This window comes from Heloderma suspectum, chromosome 14 (assembly GCF_057233095.1).
Source record: "Heloderma suspectum isolate Gila_16-S chromosome 14, 16-S_ref, whole genome shotgun sequence".
NCBI lineage: Eukaryota > Metazoa > Chordata > Lepidosauria > Squamata > Helodermatidae > Heloderma > Heloderma suspectum.
The window spans coordinates 16,227,508-16,243,413 of NC_139471.1; positions in this window are offsets into that span (position 1 = coordinate 16,227,508).

Genomic DNA, 15,906 nt, shown 5'->3' on the forward strand with positions numbered 1-15,906 from the left:
TAAAAATGTGTGTTTCACAATAAAATACACTTTACAATGCACCCATTTCAATAAAATAGGTTTAGAAAGGCATAATTTGTGAGAAAAATACATATTTAAATATGTATTTATATATGAATTTTCCTGTGGATTTAAAGAAATAACTAGAACATTAATGCAGAAACAGAGCAGAACAGATTTATCAGTGAGTGCATGAAAAACCGATAGGTACTGGAAATAGATTGATCTGAGGTCCAAATTAGATGCTTGCATAATACATAGCGTGCAGCGACATTTCTCATTTTTCTTTAAGTATGGGGCTGGGGTGGGGGTGGGGTTCCTAGTTTTATTTCTCCCCTCCCTAGGACAATTGAAATGTACACCCCCACCCCACCCTGGTAGGTAAAATGCTTAGTAAAAAAGTTCTCGTTGGAAATTCTCAACTTTAATGATTCTCAAACATTTTGTTATTGTTGCAGATTGCTGGGGGGTTTGCAAACCACTTAATACACCTTTTCTTCAGTACCATATTCAAAACTAGCACCATGGTATGAGAATCCCAAGCCCTATGAAAGGCTACTGAAAAGTGTTCCTTTAACTGTTAGTTTTTAAGGGAGAAGTTAGTAGATTGCATCCGTGCTGTATTATGAACTGCCCAGGCCCTAAACCAGCAGTTTGTTAGATACTTCATTAATCCAGCCCTGGTCAAAATGGCCTTGATCTTCATTGTCAGAAACAAATACATCATGCTCAGGGCCAAGTGCAGAGATTCTTGACTGTTCTGCAACATTTTTGCAGGCCACTTGAACAGAGCTTGCACATCATGGGCTTCTTCTAGGGATGGCGGAGAATTTCTCCCCGAAACTTTGGGGGGCCGAGCGCCAACGTGTTCGGCCCCCCGAACAAGTTTCGGGGAGAAATTCTCCGCCCCCCCCGCCCCCCCCCCCGGGACAGGACTTACCTTTGCCGAATGTCCCTCCCGGCGGCGGGTCCGGCCAGCGGTTCGGCGGGTCTTCGTCAGGGGCGGGGGCGGCAGCTGAGCTTTCGACCGGCTGCCACCGCCGCCACTGCAATAAAAGAAAAAAAAAAAAACGCCCCCGTGATAGGCTACGTGACGATTAATGTAGCCTATCACAGCTAGATTTGCAAAGTCAGCCGTGATAGGCTACGTAAATCGTCACTTAGCCTATCACGGGTGACTTAAAAAAAAAAAAAAAAAGCGCGTACGGATAATGGCGGCCCCCATAGGGAGCCGCCATTCCCGTTCCTTATTTGGTCGCTGTAGTCTACGTAAATGTTTACGTAGACTACGGCGAAAATAAGGGCAACGCTATTTGCGTTGCCCTTATTTTTGCTGTAGTCTAGATTTACGTAGACTACAGCGACCAAATAAGGAACGCGAATGGCGGCTCCCTATGGGGGCCGCCATTTGTGTACGAGCTTTTTTTTTTTTTTAAAGTCACCCGTGATAGGTTACGTGGCGATTTACGTAGCCTATCACGGCTGACTTTGCAGATCTAGCCGTGATAGGCTACGTTAATCGTCACATAGCCTATCACGGGGGCGTTTTTTTTTTTAACTGTTTAGTTCGCGGCCGGGCGAGGGGAGGCGCCTCCTCCCCGGCCTGAATTTCGGCCGGGCGAGGCAGGAAGCCTCCGCCCCCGGCCTGAACTTCGCGGGGGGAGCAACAAAGTGCCTCCCCCCCACCGTGGGAAATCTTCGAGGACAGGTAAGTGACTTTCGTCCACCCCTAGCTTCTTCACATGGAGCTTTTATCCTGCTATTGAGATTGGCTACTCATGGAGGTTTGCGGGTCCTGTACATGACGTCATCAACCTTTAGGGTGTCTCCCGCTAGGGATGTATGAAACTCTTGCCTGGCTCCATGCTGGGCAATCTGCGGTGCGGGGGGAGGCACTCCATCCCTCCCCCCGGATTCCTCCCTGGCCAGCTCCGCTCCATGGCAACTCAGTGGAGCTGCCGGTCGGGGCCGCCCGCAGCCGGGCTGTCAGGAGCACCCTAGCTGCCTCTTGCAGTCCCCACCAATAGCCAACTCAGGACACAGACAACGAGGATTCTTTCCGAGGCTTTTAGGGATGGGGGAGAATTTCTCCTCGAAACTTCGGGGGGCCGAGTGCCAACGCATTCGGTCCTCCGAAGGTTGTTCGGGGAGAAATTCTCCGCCCCCGCCCCCCCTGGGATGGGACTTACCTTTCACGAATGACCCTCCCGGCGGCGGGTCCCGGCGGCGGTTCGGCAGGCCTTTGTCAGGGGCGGGGGCAGCAGCCGGTCTTTCGACCGGCTGCCACCGCCGCCATTACAAGAAAAGTAAAAAAAAAAAATGCCTCTGTGATATGCTACGTAACGATTAACGTAGCCTATCACGGCTAGATTTTCAAAGTCAGCCGTGATAGGCTACGTTAATCGTCACATAGCCTATCACAGGGGCGTTTTTTTTCTTTTTTTTTTCTTTTGAAGTTCGCAGCCGGGGAGACGGGCCGCTTCTCCCCAGCCTGAATTTCGGCCGGGCGAGACGGGAAGCCTCCCCCCCGCTGGCCTGAACTTCGGGGGGAGCAGCGAAGCGCCTCCCCCCCACCACCATGCAAGCTGCGAGACCAGGTAAGTGGCTTTCGTGCATCCCTAGGCTTTATTCCTTTATTACTTTATGACTCTTTCCGATACTAATCACCAGCGACTAAGCAAGGAAAAGCACTGGGGAAAGATAGCAAAGTAGCCTAAGTTCCAGGTAAGGCAGTTGGTCCCTGTTTGAAGGGGAACCATGGGAAGACCCTGAACTTATGGGCTAGGGAGAGATTCTCCCTCTTTCCCTTGGGTCCTCGGGATGCGACTGTTGTTTGAGCGCCAAATGAGTGGAACGCCTCCTTTCCGTGCCCTCCATCTGTCGCCGCTCCCTGCATCTGCGCCAAGCGTCCAGCAAGCCCCCTCTCTCACTGCCAGGGTCACTATCTCTCCCAGGAATGCCGGCAGGAGGAATCTCTGCCAGCTGCTGTGCTTGTGAGAGATGAGCGAGCTCCTCTCCCATGGATTGCTGTTCCTCCTCAGAATCAGAACTGTTCTGGGGCTCTATGGGCTCAGTTTCCACCCTGACATGGACATCCGGCCGCTGGGCTGCACAGGGATGTAAATGGCGGCCACCGTAGCCGCTGCCATTTGCATCCATGTCTTTAGCCATGATAGGCTACGTATATATTTACGTAGCCTATCACGCCCTTTTGAAAGAGGGGAATGGCGGCTGCAGACGTGGCCGCCACTCGAGGAGCACTGGAATGGCCGACAAAGGTAGGCTCTGTTCCGGGCCCATTTCACAGGGTGGTGGGGTGGGTGGCTTCATTCCGTGGGATTCCGGGGGGCTGAATGCGCTGGCATTCGGCCTCCCTGGAATCCGTGGCGGAATTCTCCAACATCCCTATCTCCCTCCCTAAATGACCTTTAATCCATACTTTAAAAGATTGGAGATAATGAGCTATCAAATTACAATGATTGAGTTCCATGAAAATAGGGATGTACGAAAGTCATTTACCTGGTCTCGCAGCTTGCTTCGCGGTGGGGGGGAGGCGCTTCGCTTCTCCCCCCAAAGTTCAGCCCAGGGGGGGAAGGCTTCCCGCCTCGCCCGGCCAAAATTCAGGCCGGGGAGAAGCGCCCCGTCTCCCCAGCCGCGAACTTCAAAAGAAAAAAAAAAGCCCCGTGATAGGCTACGTAACGATTTACGTAGCCTATCACAGCTAGATCTGCAAAGTCAGCCGTGATAGGCTACGTTAATTGTCACGTAGCCTATAACGGGTGACTTAAAAAAAAAAAGCGCGTACGCAAATGGCGGCCCCCATAGGGAGCCGCCATTCGCGTTCCTTATTTGGTCCCTATTTGGGCTATTTGCGTTGCCTTTATTTTCGCCGTAGTCTACATAAATCTTTACGTAGACTACAGGGACCAAATAAGGAACACGAATGGCGGCTCCCTATGGGGGCCGCCATTAGCGTACGCGCTTTTTTTTTTTTAAAGACACCCGTGATAGGCTACGTGATGATTAACATAGCCTATCACAGCTGACTTTGCAAATCTAGCTGTGATAGGCTACGTTAATCGTTACGTAGCCTATTACAGGGGCATTTTTTTTTTTTTACTTTTCTTGTAATGGCGGCGGCAGCAGCCGGTCGAAAGACCAGCTGCCGCCCCCACCACTGACGAAGACCTGCCGAACCACCGCCGGGACCCGCCGCCGGGAGCGACATTCGTGAAAGGTAAGTCCCATCCCGGGGGGTGGCGGGGGGTGGCGGGGGGGTGGCAGAGAATTTCTCCCCGAACCTTTGGAGGACCGAATGCATTGGCACTCGGCCCCCCGAAGTTTCGGGGAGAAATTCTCCCCCATCTCTACATGAAAAGAGGAAAACCTGCAATAAGAGGGGCTTGACCACAGTGCCATCTAGCAGCTGTATAGTGAAACTTATGGAAGACTCAGATAAGGAGAGAAAGGAGGGGGAAAGGAAGCCCATGTAAAGGGAGTCTGCCGTGATCCTGCGTTTAAAACCGAAGCAGAAAGCCCCATTTTAAATGTGGGATTTTAGGCTGGTGTAGAGATGCTCCATAGTTTGGGAACCATTTGAGAATTCCATTTTACATCATTCAGCTCTAGCAGGGGCCTTACTTAACAGAGCACTAATCCAGCCCCACCACTAAGTGTGCCAAGTTATCTCCGCTCATGTATTCCCAAGTTATCTCAGCTCACGCAAGATTTCATGTATGCGTCTAAAAAAACCCACCTTCAACTTTGAGCATCTCTCCTGCTGTCAGAGTGAATGTGCGAGAGAAAGACATGCAGCTTTCAATGGGCTTATATCAGGTTTTAAAATCTGCTGACGGTCATGTAGGAAGGAGGGTTTATGATAGCATTTTGACCTTTCTGCATTTTTTGTGTCGCTAGCGAATGGATGCATTCTGTTTGAAGCCATTGCACCTCACCCACAGAGCTGTGCACATGTGGGAATGGCTCCCCCCAGCCCACAATCCAATGTCTCCTCCAAGTTCAAAAGTGTTTCTTTGATCACTGTTTAACACAGGACCTCTTTCGCCCCAAGGACGGAATTCCATTTTGGAGAAGATCTGGGGGGGGGGGGGTCACATTCCAGTGGTGGGCAAGGCCAAAGGGACAAGAACAAAAATATCAACATATTTCAGCTTCAAGGTCTTACTGTCAATAACTAAGCCTTAGGAGAGGCATTTCTGCCGGGGATATTGCAACCCCATCTGCAAGTTACTGGAACGAAGGGGGCAATGTTGCTCCTGCCAACCTAGCAGTTTGAAAGCAAGAAATTGCAAGTAGATAAATAGGTACCACCTCGGTGGGAAAGGTTACAGCGTTCTGGGCACCTTGGTGTTTAGTCATGCCGGCCACATGACCACGGAAGCGTCTTCGGACAGTGCTGGCTCTTCGGCTTAGAAACGGGGATGAGCACCGCACCCTAGAGTCGGACACAACTGGTTGGGGACACCTTTTTTTGTTTTGACTACAGCTAGACTTTAGGATCTCTATCACCTTCAGTGTGGTTTCCTGACATCTCTTCCTTTTGCTCCTCCCCTTCCTTCTATGCTCCCCACCTCTTTCTCTCCCTCTGACCTCCAGCTTTGCTGGAAGCATGTGCATTTGCTCGCTTGCTCCTGCTGTTGTAATAGGACACAAAATGGACCGAACAAGCTCTTTTGAAACTCTACGCTGTACCTGCATTGTATATGCAAGAATATTTGTGAGTAAAACTGTTTTCTTTTCTTCGCTAAATAAGGTGTGGTCTCCTTTATTGTGCTAAGATAAGTCTGCATGCATGTGAGGCTGGTAAATGCTCATTCTGTTGTGCCTTTTTTTTTCCTGTGCTAATTGACTTTCTAACAGGAGGCATCATTACTAAATAGTCCCATCAATTTCAACCTTTTAGAACTGGGGGGGGGGACTGCAGAAAAGCCAGGGACCCACAAAACAATAGGTGGTTGGGGGGGAAGGAGGTAGGACCAAGGAAGGGTTTAGGGTAATGTAATGTTAATCATTGCGTTTCTGTTTTTTTTTTTTTTAATATTAGCTGGTTAGGACATTTTTACTGAAAGGCAAGATATATATATATATATATATATATATATATATACACACACACACACACACACATACACATATACACACACACACACACACACACTCACACACATATATATAGTATTAAGGGGCAGGTTTTTCACATATACTCGAGCTCTAGCACTTCTCTTTTGAGAAATTAATCACTGGGTGAGCCAGGGGAAGATGGAGAATATTGCTTTTCTTGTTGTTGGGATGTCAGCATGGTGGCTGGAACTTAACCAGTTATAATAGTCAAGCATGCATGGATGAGGAAGAGACATGGGTTGTTCCAACAGCTCACTGCAACAGTGAAGAAGGGATGGTTTTTCTCTGCAGAGGATAGTCCTCTAATCAGGCTGTGACATTATCTGAAATTAAAATCAAACCTGACATATGGACAGTGGCAGAAATGAATTACACCTCCACTGTAGCTGAAGAATCCCTTGCTAATTCTCTGCTTTATTCAGACAAGCGGTGGTTTGAGAAGAGAAAGGGGAGGTGGAAACATTTCCCCATGTCTCCCACCTCCTCTTCAGGCATCAGCTGCTCCCAGATGAAATGAAATGAGCTCTGACTGACCCACAATGCAAGAGCACAAAGGAAAGGGGGTGGAATCCATGACATCATCTGAGCATCTGCAGTTTCCAGCTGTGCAACAAATCCTGAGGTGGAGGCTGAGTTCCCATGTGCATTTTCAAGCCCATTAACCATCAGTCAGGAATCTGATCGTCCTCTACTTCAGCAGGACTTAAAGTGTGGACGACATGGCAAGCTGATTAAGAACATAAGGATGTAAGAACAGCTCTGCTAGATTATACCAACAGGTTGTATTTAATGTTAGATTAACTTGTCCTCTTCAGTTCCATGGGTCTACTTTCAGTAGGACTAACATTGGATAAGAACATAAGAAGAGTCCTGCTGGATCAGACCAAGGGTCCATCTAGTCCAGTATTCTGTCCACACAGAGGCCAACCAACTGCCCATGGGAAACCCACAAGCAGGACATAAGTGCAACAGCATCCTGATGCCCATGTTCCCCTGAAACTGGTTTACATAGGCATACTGCCTCTGATACTGGAGGTAGTGTATAGCCATCAGGACTAGTAGCCATAATTCTCCTCCTCCTCCTCCTCCTAATTCCACTTACATATTTTTTTTATTCTGCAGTTTTAATCTACTTTATTTCTTATTTCTGTAGTATTTTGGGGGTTTTAATTTTGTGAACCACCCAGAGAGCTTCAGCTATTGGGGGGTGGTGGTGGTTATAAAAATGAAATAAATAAATCATTCCAAGTAAAAAAAGCAGCCTTCAGTTAAGCCTTCAATAAAGGGATACAGGAAACCAGTCTCGGCAACAACAAGAATTTGAGATATTGGGGCATTCAATCAGCTATGCAGTGTGTAATTTGGCTCTATAACCTGTTAGTAAGTTGATGGAAGAGGCATGATTTGAACAGAGGAGCATGATTAGAACATGCTGCCTCTGATACCACAGGTGGCATATAGCCATCATGACCAGGAGCCACCGATGATAACCTTCTCCTTCATGAATTTGTCCCATCCTCCTTTAAAGCCATCCGAAGTGGTGGCCATCAGTACATTTTGTGGAAGGGAATTCCATAGTTTAACTCTGCACTGTCTGAAGAAGTCCTTCCTATCTCTCTTGAATCTCCCACCAATGAACTTCATGGGATGACCCATGATGACCCATGGGATGAACTATTCTAATACTATGAAAGAGGGAGCAAAAATGTCTCCCTATTCACTTTCTCCACATCGTTGTGGTTACATGGAGGATAGGGCTGAGGTTAAATCTCTCCCCCCCCTTGCATTTTGGAGTCCAATTTGCAAGCAGCAAAATGGGGGGATTTCAGAACTTGGAGGGGGCACAAAGTGGGGTGAAAGAGAATGGACTTTACTGGCCTTGATCCCCTTGTCAACTACCCGCTGAGACTACTCTCCTTTCCTCCCAAAATTACCTGGCAGGGACAGTGACAAAAAGGGGTGCTGCAGCCTCAAATGGTCTGTAGAACATTGCAGGAACACTGTCCCAGGTGCCAAGAACCCTGGGAAATGTAATTACTTAACTAGGGCTCTGGGGTCCTCTGTAATGACACAGAAGCCCTGGGAAACTATTTTTCCCAGGGTCCTGGCATCCATAAGGTTGATGCAGGGCTGACTGAAGGCTGCTGCAGCCTATACCTTCTTGGTGTGGCCAAGTAAATTTTATTGGGAAAGGGAAAGGGGCAACTGTGGTGACAGGGAGGGTTGCTCCTGGATATAAGGCCAAACAGATTACAACTTGAGCCTTGATTTGGCTTGGAAATCCTGAAGTGGGGAAATCTGTGCTTTGAACATCCCACTTCGGAAGATCGTTTCCATTCACTACGCCTAATGGAAAACTGATGGGGATCAGGGCCTGGGGCCAGTGTCATTGGGCAAATGCCTTGTGTGCATGACGAGATGTGCAACATGTGTCACGTGCTGTCCATAACCCACCCAAGTACTTTGCTAAATCTGTTTTTGGGCCTGTTTCACTCAAATAGGAGGCAGGTAATAAAAGTCACCATCTGAGAATCTTCTTCTCACCCTGCTTTTTGTCATGCTCAGGTCTCCTTTCCTCTGCTTGCTCACTCATTTCTTGATCTGTCCCACTTACCTGCTTCTTGGTCCCTTAGCCTTGAAGAATATCTATTGATCTGTATTCTATTCCTGTCTCTGCCAGAGAAGCCAAGCCAGCAGGTTGCCTGAAAGGTGTGCTGCTGAAATCCATACTTTACACACCCAAATTAGAGTGACCTGGTTTCCAACGCGTATAGTGGGTGCCGAATACTTCTGGGAATAAGATCAATTCTTTCAACTTGACCTAGCCATGGGTCTTGGATGAAGCTTTGGAGGGCTGTCTGAAGCCACTGAAATGGGTGTCAGTCCAGAAAGGAGTCCCAAACACCAGATCAGCCTGCCTTCTGGACACACAGCAAATTTGTTCACAAGAGGTCCAGGTGCACACAAATTTGTACCATGAAATGACTCAAATTAATTAATTAATTAATTAATTAAATTTCTTAATCGCCCATCTGGCCAGTCACCCAGCCACTCTGGGTGATGTACAAGAATACAATTTTAAACCATAAAATTACACATTAAAACATCGTCTAAAAATACTCTAACCCACCCCAAATGCCTGCCGGATCAATCAAGTTTTCAATGCGTGGTGGAAGCTCATTAAAGAGGGGGCATGGTGGAGTTCCACAGAGGGGGCCACCACAGGGAAGGCCCTCTCCCTTGTCCTCACCAGCCTAGCTGTCCTGGCTGATGGGACAGAGAGAAGGCCATCAGAGGCTGATCCTGTTGAGCGGCCTGTCTGGTGTTGCTGGAGGCACTCCTTGAAATAGGCTGGGCCAGAACCATATAGGGTTTTAAAGGTCAAAACCAACACCTTGAATTTGGCCCGGAAAACAGCTGGTAGCCAGTGAAACTCCTTCAGCACTGGAGTGATGTGATCACACCGGCGGCTGCCTTTAATCAGGTGAGCTGCCATGTTCTGCACCAGCTGCAGCTTCTGAACCATCTTCAAGGGAAACCCCACGCAGAGCACATTACAGTAGTCTAGATGAGAGGAGACCATGGGGGCAGATGGGAGCAAAGAAAGACACCTTGTGGTGAAGGAAACAGTTGCACTTGCAAAGTACAAAAATCATTGGCTCAAGTGGCTCATGGGTCATTGTCTGGCAGACTTTTAGCTGTGTATGTACTTCATTCATATATATGGCCCACTTGATCCTCTGGCTGTTAAAAATCAGAAGATGACCTAGTAAAACTTCAAGCATCACTCCCTCTAACAATGAACTCAGGTGGTGAATGCTGATAGGACTGTAGCCAAAGTACAGCCTTTGAGAAACAAAAGGGAGTTATTAGCATGCTTGTGGGGAATCCCAGGTTTGCAGAAGTGAAAAGAAAGAAAAAAACTTCAGGGGGAAAACTCCAAGGGGACAACACAGCCCCAAAACAGTCCATTGAGGACTGAATATGCCCAGTAGCTGTGAACTTTCGAGGCATACAGAGGCAAGGTAAAAAGGTCAGGCTTAGAAGCCTGGGGATTGTTGTTGGGCAGGGGTATTCCTGAGAGAAGTAGTTCCATTTCCCTGGTTGGTTTCATTTTCCTGAGTTAGGTTTCATTTCTCCAGGTTTGAAACCATACTTTCATTGTTGGGGAAGGAAGGGATATAAAGGGAGAGAGAGCCAGAGAGAGGGAGATCAGAGGGAGGAAGAAGAGAGAGAGTCAGAAAGACCAGAGCATGAAGAGACAGTGCAGGAAGAAGCAGCCTGGAGAAGTCAAAACACTGCTAGGGTAGACGAACTTGCATTTTGCATCTTTTGTTTTCTCTTAATGCCTTTTGTATAACCATCTCTATTCTGTAAATACCTTTAGTTGTGATTTGCTTGCTTTAATTTACTAGTAAGTGTTGTGGTTAACACCCAGGTGTCTGAAGTGCCAATCCACATGTTATTGGGAAGGGAAAGCATAAAAGAAGGAAGGTGGGTAGGGATGTCGGATAATTTCTCCATGAATCTCTGGGAGGCCGAATGCCAACGCATTCAGCCCCCTGAAATTGGTGGGGAAATTCTCCGCCACTCCCCCGGGATGAGACTAACCTCGTGCGAATGTCCCTCTCGGCGGTGGGTCCCGGAGGCGTTTTGGCGGCATTTTGGCGGCGGCATGGGCAGCGGCGGGTCTTCCGACCAGCTGCCACCGCCGCCATTTCCCAGTAAAGTAAAGTTAAAAAAAAACAAACAAACGTGATAGGCTACGTAACTATTTACATAGCCTATCATGGCTAGATTTTCAAAGTCAGCCGTGATAGGCTACGTAACAATTTACGTAGCCTATCATGGCTGACTTTGAAAATCTAGCCGTGATAGGCTACGTAAATCGTTACGTAGCCTATCATTTTTTTTTTTTTTTTACAATTTACTTTTTTATTTTGCGGCCGGGGAGACAGGGTGCTCCCCCCCAGCCAGAATTTCTGCTGGGAGGGGCGGGGCACCTCCCCTCCACCAAGAATTTTTGGGGGAGAAACGGAGCGCCTCCCCCCCACTGAAAAAAGCTGTGGGACCAGGTAAGGGGCTTTCGTCCATCCTTAATTAGGTGGGACTCTTACAGAGGCAAGAGATCCTGAAGGAGTTGGTCAGGGGGTCCCGGTCATAATGGCAACCCTGACAGTAGCCATGGAATGTTGCATGTCAGTTGGAAACATAAATGGAAAACCAGGGCATGTGGACTGCTTACTCTGCTTGCAACTAATAGTGTACGCAACGAGGGCATGGCTGGATAGAACGCTGAAGAGGAGGATTTTCTTTGGGATGATTAATCACTACAAGATTTTGTTGAAGGACCCATTTGTTCCTCCCAATACTGATCTCAGCTGGTTGAGCACCTATCAGTTTGAAAGTGACATGGAATAAGAGAGTAGCTTCTACGAACTCATGGGATACCCTAGGTGCACAGGCAGACATAATCTGTGAATGAAAAGAAAATGACATTTTTTAAAAGCTGCCTGACAAGAGACCATGAATGTACAGAATGTTGGTGGCTGTTGAGTGGATGGGACATTTGTGTGGTTTGGATGCAACCAAAATGAAGCAGGAGGAGGAAAATGGAGGGAAGAGAAAGAGTTTGTATAGATATAGAATACTCAGGTTTTGTTCATGCAACTCTCTAGTACTATAGAGCACAGAAAGGAGAGGGGAGAAAAAGGGTGCCTTTTATCCCTTTCTCATTCCTTTTTTTTAAATTATTTTTTATTGTAAATTTCAACAAAACCAAAGCATAAAAAGAGAGAGCCAGTGTGGTGTAGTGGCAAGAGTGTTGGACTAAGAGCTGGAAGATCCGGGTTCTAGTCCCCACTCGGCCATGGAAGCTCACTGGGTGACTTTGGGCCAGTCACAGACTCTCAGCCCAACCCACCTCACAGGGTTGTTGTTGTGAGGATAAAATGGACAGGAGGAGGATAATGTAAGCCACCTTGGGTTCCTTGCAAGAGGAAAAAAAGCGGGGTTTAAATGCAATAAATAAATAGAAAAAGAGAGAAAAAAGCATATAACTACATGATTTAAATGTCTCAATTTCAATCGATACATATGAAATGTGTCTCTCTATATAGATAGATTCATATATGTATGAAAATACAGCTTACTAGAAAGAGAAAATTATGTATAAACTTCAACAAAAGCAGACCAAATGTCCGTATATGTATCCATTCGAGAGTGGTGTCGAAATACCACCTGTTCAAATGTTGATAGCGTAGTTAGGTCCTCAACCCATTGCATTATAGAAGGTGAGCATTTATGTTGTAATATCAGCATCCCTTTCCCTCGCCTGAAACTCCCCAGCCCCCCATGAGGCCTGGATTTGTGTAGTCTGGTCTTGAAAATCCAGTAAATTCCAGATACTGTCAGGCTACACCTATAACCCACCAGAATCTGCCATGGTTTTCCAGATAATATGTCTGGCTCCAGCCCTAACCTTCGATTCTTCCACACTTCACCTCCAAACACACCACATTCTACACTGCTTCCCTGACTCCTCCCATCCAGGGCCAGCATTTTGGAACCAAACATTAGAAACCCCATCCTTATGGTTTATAATTACAGAGATGCGTGTGTGTGTGAATGTTTGTGTGCAGGTGAATACGCAATTTCTCAATTTCCAGGCCAACCATCTATGGTAACCAGAGCCCTTGCAAAAACGGTGGTGCTGTTTCTGTCTTTAAAGTCTTTTAATCACATTTTCTGAAGTTTTATCGGATCCCAGCTGGTTGGATGGATTTACTCTGCCTTTGATACAATGTCACTCTAATGAAAAAGAACGCAGCAGGCAGCACATTAATTCCAGGAGACGATAAACATCAATGGAAGCACAAGCCTGCTGAATAGGCAGAGAGACGTTGCCGTAATGTAGGAGGGGGCAATTGCTGTAGAGGCTGGTTTCCACAGGGGGAGTGTAATGCAATTTCATAATAAGAAGACACAGAGCAAACAATCGTTATGTGGGATTAAAGATCAAGGAAGGGCTTGTTTTAATAAACTCTGCCACCATCTTGTTTGTTGGAAACATTTGGGGTTAGACACGACATAAGCTGTGATCACAGAAAATGAATGTGACTTACAACTTCCGCAGTGGATTTTAAAACACTTTTCAAGGAACAACTGTTGCTGGATATTTAAATAATGCATATGTGGACGCTGGTGCAGCTTGGCGGTTAAGAGATCTGAGATCTGAGTCAGGAAGACTCCAGTTTGAATCTTTCCACTGCTTTGAAGAGCTTTCAATATTCTACAAAAGTGTGAAGTGTTAATGATGGCGTTGTTGTGCTCCTTACAACACCCCTGTAAGGTAGATCAGTATGATAAACACTTGCCACGCTTAGACAAGCCTCTCTCTCTCTCTCGGCACTCCCCAGAGCAGCTCACAACATCGTACAAAAACAAAGACCATAATATCACATACAGTATGAAAGGAGGAGCAATATAAAATTTGTTGTTGTTGTTCAGTCGTTCAGTCGTGTCTGACTCTTCATGACCCCATGGACCATAGCACGCCAGGCCCTCCTGTCCTGCACTCTCTCCCGGAGCATGCTCAAGTTCATATTCATTGCATTGGTGATGCTATCTAGCCGTCTCATCCTCTGCCGTCCCCTTCTCCTTTTGCCTTCAGTCTTTCACAGCATCAGGGTCTTTTCCAGGGAGTTTTCTCTTCACATTAGGTGGCCAAAATATTGGAGCTTCAACTTCAGTATCTGTCCTTCCAATGAGCAGTCAGGGTTGATTTCCTTTAGGATGGACTGATTTGACCTCCTTGCAGTCCAGGGGACTCGTAAGAGTTTTCTCCAGCACCACAGTTCGAAAGCATCAATTCTTCAGCGCTCAGCCTTCCTTATAGTCCAGCTCTCACAGCCATACATTACTACTGGGAAAACCATAGCTTTGATTAGATGGACCTTTGTCGGCAAGGTGATGTCTCTGCTTCTTACTATGCTGTCTAGGTGTGCCATAGCTTTCCTCCCAAGGAGCAAGCGTCTTTTAATTTCATGGCTACAGTCACCGTCTGTGGTGATCTTGGAGCCCAAGAAAGTAAAAACTGTCACTGATTCAATATAAAATAGCATCTGACAATAAAAATGTTACAATAAACATATGAACAATGAACACTCAGCTGAAGACAAAGAAACACCAATTCAGTTGAGAAATACAAAACCCATGTGCAACATGTCAACGAACAGCAAGGGGATGATAAAATACAACCCATACATTAGCCAGAAAAGACAAATTCTTCTTATACCTCATTCTTATTAGACTCCTGCAGCCAGTCTACCAAACCAGTTGGACATGACAACAAAGGAGACAAATCCACAATGGAGCCAGCAGAAGCCAAGAGAAACTAGACACAAATCAATTTCCTATGGAGGAAATGCAGGGAGGGCTCCCCCCACCCCAAGGTTTGGCTTGGAATATCTGGAGATTTTTCCAAGGATCTTCTGAGACAGCACAAAACACCTCCAAGCACTTTCCGGGGTGAGCTGGGGGTGTTTGCCCATCTCTGCTTATTGCTCGTCTCCTGTGAATACAATGAAATGGCTTAATTGTTGTGGGGGCAGTCTGGGTTTCTATGTTGTCATTGTGGTCATTTTTTCATAGGTCTTTGTTTTCTTAGAGCCAGAACAAGGGCACCCCACAAGATGCTGGCATGGAAAAATGTCCCAACAAGCCAGAGTTCCAAGACCTATTTCCCTACCATCATTAACTCACATGGCAGCGATAATGGTGATGCACATAGGACCATTTGGAAACGTTCCTATTGATCGGAAATGAATAATTACCCCCCTTTCTCAGTCTCCAAGGCTGTCTTGGTGAGACTAAGAGCGGAAGCACTAAGTGGGATTAATAACTACTTTTCATTACTTTTAATGCAAACTATTGATTTTAAAGTGTTGTAGGGGAATGACAGTTTATTGCAATAAGACAATAAAACAGACTATATGAAATAATTGAGAGTAATCTTTTGCCTTTTCCTTCACGACATCGGGACATTATGTTCTGCGCACTCCGAGACATTTATGGCAAAGTCTATCCAGACGATGGCAGCTTAAGCACTCTATAAAACAGCACTTTGGAGCCGAAGTGTTATAAATAATAGGCCATAAAGCTGGTAAATGGGGCTTTAATTTGATTCCATTATGTCATGGAATGACAGAGAGAGGAGGGGCAGAATGGTGGTGGTGGTGGTGATGGGGAACATGGTGTCATGCTCAGTTTGCACACACATCCCAGCATCTGCGGCATGGCGTTAGACTACACCCAGGTGAAAAAAAGAAGTTGCTAATTCTGGGTATTGATTTCCCGCAAGTCATTCTACTCAGCCTTGCTGTATATGGGGAAAGGACCATAGCTCAGTGGCATAGCACATGCAATGCAGGCAGAAAATCCCAGATCCAGTCTCTTACCACTTCTGGTCAAAAGGATCAGGTAGGAGGAGGTAATGGGAAAGAGCCATTATGCCTTGGACCCTGGAGAGTTGCTGTTGGTCAGAGCAGAACATACTGGACTATATGGACAAGTAGTCTTACCTAGTGCTTACCTAGGGGACGCGGTGGCTTAGTGGTTAAGACACTGAACTGCAGACTGGAAGGTCGGCAGGTCAGCAGTTCGAGACCCGAGTGCTGCGTGGCGGAGTGAGCTCCTGTCTTCAGACCCAGCTCCTGCCAACCTAGCAGTTCGAAAGCAAGAAATTGCAAGTAGATAAATAGGCAC